Source organism: Bos indicus, chromosome 4 (assembly GCF_029378745.1).
Source record: "Bos indicus isolate NIAB-ARS_2022 breed Sahiwal x Tharparkar chromosome 4, NIAB-ARS_B.indTharparkar_mat_pri_1.0, whole genome shotgun sequence".
Classification (NCBI taxonomy): domain Eukaryota; kingdom Metazoa; phylum Chordata; class Mammalia; order Artiodactyla; family Bovidae; genus Bos; species Bos indicus.
The window spans coordinates 100,582,220-100,587,393 of record NC_091763.1 but is presented as its reverse complement, the minus strand read 5'-3'; the positions used below and the strand labels follow the sequence as shown (position 1 = coordinate 100,587,393).

At 39.5% G+C, this 5,174-nt stretch overlaps 1 pseudogene; it reads right to left on the bottom strand.

The window, feature by feature from the left end:
• Positions 1-603: 603 nt before the first annotated feature.
• On the bottom strand, positions 604-2,770 carry LOC109557951 (U3 small nucleolar ribonucleoprotein protein MPP10 pseudogene; annotated as a pseudogene).
• Positions 2,771-5,174: the final 2,404 nt, after the last annotated feature.

Genomic DNA, 5,174 nt, shown 5'->3' with positions numbered 1-5,174 from the left:
CAAAAAGGTATATCAATTTGAAATCTGTTGCTACAGAATAATACAGCTTTGAAATAAAGCAAATATCACCATAAATATAGGAGGAAATTGATAAATCTATCATCATGGCAGGCAGATCTCAGTAATCAGTAGGTTGATCAAATAAAAAAGAGATCAGCTAATATAGAGAAAATCTGAACCATACATTAGCCAGATTGATCAATGGATTTGTATAGAACCACATATTCAATGTTGTAAACTACATTTTTCTTTAGCATAAAGGGGTTTCTATGGAAATTGTCCATATGCTAAGCTATGTTTTATGAAACAAGACTCTCTCCCTCTCTCTCTCTCTCTCACACACACACACATACACACACACAAAGAGCCTAAGAACTGGAAAAAAATTTTCTAAGCACAATGAAATTAACTTAAAATACACCAGAAAAAAACTTCAGATTGATCAAATTTAAAAAAAAATTAAAGAAGTAATCATAATAGAAACTATAAAGAACCTAAAAGTGAATAACAATTTAAAAACTGAATATTTTAAAATGTATTAAGGTAGTTAAAATTGTCCTTAAAGGAAAAATTTAGTCTTTGAACCCATTTTTTTTTTTGAAGAAAAGTTCTCAAAAATTTTATTACAAAACTGAACCATGACAGAATATAAGCTTACACATGTAAATAGTATTTACATTATATGCAAAATATATTACAGCTTTAATTTATGAACCGATATATCCTGGTTTTTCTTCTTTTTCTTCTCGGTTTTCTTTGCATTGCTGATTTGCATTTTCACTTGATCTTGTAATTTAGAAAAGAATGCCTGAGATGATTTTAAGGCTTTGTCTTTACCTTCATCCTTTAGCAGAGAGGCTTTTCCTGTCTTGGTCAGCTGTTTCAGCTTCTCAGAGGCTACTGCTTTGGTGTATCTCCCTGCCTGGTCTGGGTTGTTCTTTTCAAGAAGTCTTCTCCGCTTTTCTTTCTCCTTTATTTTCAAATGCTTTTGATATTTCTTTTTCCTCCTTTCTCGTTTCTTGTCTGTAGCTGTTTTCTCAGCAGCTGTTTTTATATCTCCAGCTTTATTTTTCTCCTTGACCTCCTCTGGGGCCAGGAGGGCTGCGTCACTGACACTCACAGGGGCAACCTCCTCCATGGTGACAGCGGGCAGATTTGATACCACTTTAATTTCTGGAACAGGTGGCTTGGGGATGAAGTGGAAGTTTGAGAGCACATCCAACTTTAAGAAGAGGGAGTCCATCATCTTCTGGATTTCTACATGCTCTGGATTTTCTTCCTCTGCTGTTTTTTGCTGGTTGAGTTTGATGTACTCCTGTTCGTAAATTTCAGCAAGGCTCAATTTACTCTTTTCATGGTCCAGTGTTAAACGCTTTTTATACTCAAATGCATCCTCTTTAGGCTTTTCTTTGCGTACGACATCATCCCAAGCCTGATCTTTTATCCTCTGCTTAATGATATCCTCTAGTTGGAGAGTGGTTTCCTCTGTGATCACAGGTGCCATGCGCACGGCGTGGTCGAAGTGCAGGGTCTCTTCCAGGAGGCTGTTCTCGGGCCGCTTCTGCGCTGTCACTTCTCCTTGAAGCTGCCAAGGTTTCTTCTCCAACAACTCTTTTTCCAAAGATGCAATTTTTTCATTCATCTTTTCTTGTCTTTTTTCAAAAGAGGATTTTACTTCATCAGAGTCTTTCTGTACATTTAAGACATTTGTATCTTCAGTGTCCTCATCATTGGGCAGAGCAAAGGTCACTCTTTTCAAGGTTTCTTTACGTTGTTTACTGTCTCCACTTTCTTCAAGGTCATCATCTTCATCCGTCTCAGAAATGCTTTCTTCTCCTTCAGCAATCTCTTCCTCTTCATTTGAAGCCAGTTCATTCCCATCATCGTGGACACTTGCTACGTCTTCATCACTTTCAACTGGATCAAAGAAATCTTTGTATTTCAGGTTTCTGGAACTTTTACCTGACTTAAGATCCTGGCCTCCAAACAGTCCTCCTTCATCTTCATTGGAATCCACATCTTCAAAAAAATCAATATCATCTTCCTCTTGGTCATCTCTTTGTTCCTCTTCTTTTTCCATGTTTTCTAAAAAGGTCTCCATCTCAGAGAGCTTGAAGAATTTATCATCTACTATGGACTTCTCGTTGGTTTCCTAGGCACTCTGCTTTACACCTTGCTCTGACGTTCCAGTTTGCTGATATCAAAATCAAGATCAGAGTCCTCATCGCTGAAATCTGGGCTTTTCCTCAGATCCAATTTGCTTGAGTTTTTGGCTCTCTCATCTGCTTCAGGATCATCACCACTCAGGTCTGACACTTCCACCTCCTCTGCTTCCTCCACCTCCTCCTCCTCTAAATCTTGTTCCAGGTCCTCCTGGCCAGCAGCCTCCAGCTCCATCATATCCTCTTCACACTCCTGCTCTTCACTCTCTGGGAGAAGACTGATGTCTTCATCTTCAATGGTTTCACTAACTGCACTCTGGAAGTGCTGTAAAATTGGTTCATTTTGCAGTTCCAACTGTTGCCAAATCTGCTCATCATCGAAATTATTTATCATCAATTTTTCTAAAGGACTCCCATGTTTCCTGTCATTCTCTAGTACTTTATTAAAGTCATAAAGTACTTTTGTTAAAGAAGTATACTTTGATGCCAGTTCATCTTGAATGGTGAGGAAGCACTCTGGGCTGTCAGTGGCTTTACCGACCTCCCTCAGGCACCGCTCCAGGGTCCGCCAATGCCAGGCTGGCCGGGCCATGGCTAACTGCCCCTCGGGACACAACGCCACATGCAAAGGAAGTGCTGAACCCATTTTTGAAATTTAAAAAAACTGAAAAAGTACTGAACTATTAATTCAATTTAAAAAGTTAAAATAACAGAATAAACACCAAATATAGTAGGAGGAAAGGAACTGCTCTAGTCTGAATGTCGGTGTCTGACTTGCCCCACCAAATTCATATGTTGAAATCCCAACTTCCAAAGATGATGGTATTAGTAGCTAAGATCTCTGAGTGGAGATTGGCAATGAGGGTTTCACCCTTCATGAATGGGATTCATGTCTTTATAAAACAGGCTTCTAAGAGATCCCTTGCTCCTTCCACCACATGAGAACATAGCAACAAGGCACCAGCTATGAACCAGGAAGGGAACCATCATCAAAAGGCTACCATGCTGGTGCCTTGATCCTGAACTTCCAGCCTCCAGCACTAAAAGAAATAAATGTCTGTTGTTTATTAGCCACCCAGTCCAATGTAGTATAGCAGTCCGGATGGACTGAAACAGGGTTTGGATTTAGGGGAAAAAAAGAAGTTAATAAAATAGACAAAAATACAAAGATACAAATTGCAAACCAAACTAATACAGATACTCAATTTAATGTTGTCTATACGGAATATAACAAAGGGAATAAAAAGGAATATAATTTGCTTACATTTAAAATAAAAAACAAAGAAAAACTGAGAAAAGCTGAGCTTATATATTTTAATAAATTTTAAGTCTAGTGAAAGAGGGGGTGGTATTAGTCCCCTTACTCCTAAATCTAGACATGTGATTATTCAGACCAGAATCACTGAAAGAGCAGCCCTGGATGGAATTACATTTTTGTGAGGCCCAAGTATCTCAGGGGAAGTAGTAAGACAAAAGATGGCCAGGGAGGCAGTAGGGCTCCAGATAAGGAGAGGAAAGCCATCGAAGGGAACATGCTCAATACAGAATTTGTGCAACTTTAGATAATGTTCAATCATCAGACCACAGAAAGAACAGTTAAAACTGGACGTGGAACAACAGACTAGTTGAAAATTGGGAAAGTAGTATAAGGTTTTATATTGTCACCCTGCTTATTCAACTTGATGCAGAGAACATCATGCATAATGTCAGCTGGATAAATCACAAGCTGGAATCAAGAGTGTCAGGAGAAATACAAATAATCTCAGATAATCGGATGATACCACTCTAATGACAAAAAGTGAAGAGCAACAAAAGAGCCTCTTGATGAAGGTGAAAGAGTAGAGTGAAAAAGCTGGCTTAAAACTCAACATTCATAAAACTAAGACCACAGCATCCAGTCCCATCACTTCATGGCAAATAAAAGGGTGATAAGTGGAAACAGTGACAGATTTTATTTTCTTGGGCTCCAAAACCACTGTGGACTGTTATTGCACCCGTGAAATCAAAAGACGCTTGCTCCTTGGAAGGAAAGCTGTGACAAATCTAGACAGAGTATTGAAAAGCAGAGATATCACTTTGCCAACAAGGATCCGTGTACTCAAAGCTAAGGTTTCTCCAGTAGTTACGTACAGATGTAAGTTCAGTTCAGTTCAGTTCATTTGCTCAGTCATGTCTGACTCTTTGCAGCCCCATGAACTGCAGCACGCCAGGCTTCCCTGTCTATCACCAACTCCCAGAGTTTGCTCAAACTCATGTTCATCAAGTCGGTGATGCCATCCAAGCATCTCATCCTCTGTTGTTCCCTTCTCCTGTCTTTAATCTTTCCCAGCCTCAGAGTCTTTAAGATGTGAGATGTGAAGTCTCACAGATGTGAGAGTTGGATCATAAAGAAAGCTGAGCACCAAAGAATTGATGCTTTTGAACTGTGGTACTGGAAAAGACTCTTGAGAGTCCCCTGGTCTGCAAGGAGATCAAACCAGTCAATCCTAAAGGAAATCAACCCTGATATTCATTGGAAGGACTGATGCTAAAGCTGAAGCTCCAATACTTTGGCCACCTAATGCGAAGAGCTGACTCATCAGAAAAGGCTTTGATGCTGGGAGGGATTGAAGGCAAAAGGAGAAGGGGGTAGCAGAGGATGAGATTATTAGATGGCATCACCGACTCTAAGAACATGAGTTTGAGCAAACTCCAGGAGATAGTGACGGACTGGGAAGCCTGGAGTGTTGCAGTCCATGGGGTCACAAAGAATCAGACACAACTTAGTGACTGAACAACAACAAAATTAGACCATATGACTCAGTGGGAGATTACTATCCTGTCATCTGGCAAGTTTATAGATATGGAATGCAATGATTTGATCTTGAACTGGTTAACCATTTTCCTCACTATCCCGCCTCCTTATCTTTCTGCTATGCTTTAATACTGCAAATCCCGAGAAAAATATGTTTTAGATTGTTCCAAGTAGTTGAGATAGTTGGCAAAACAAATCTCTAACAAATTTAAACTTCT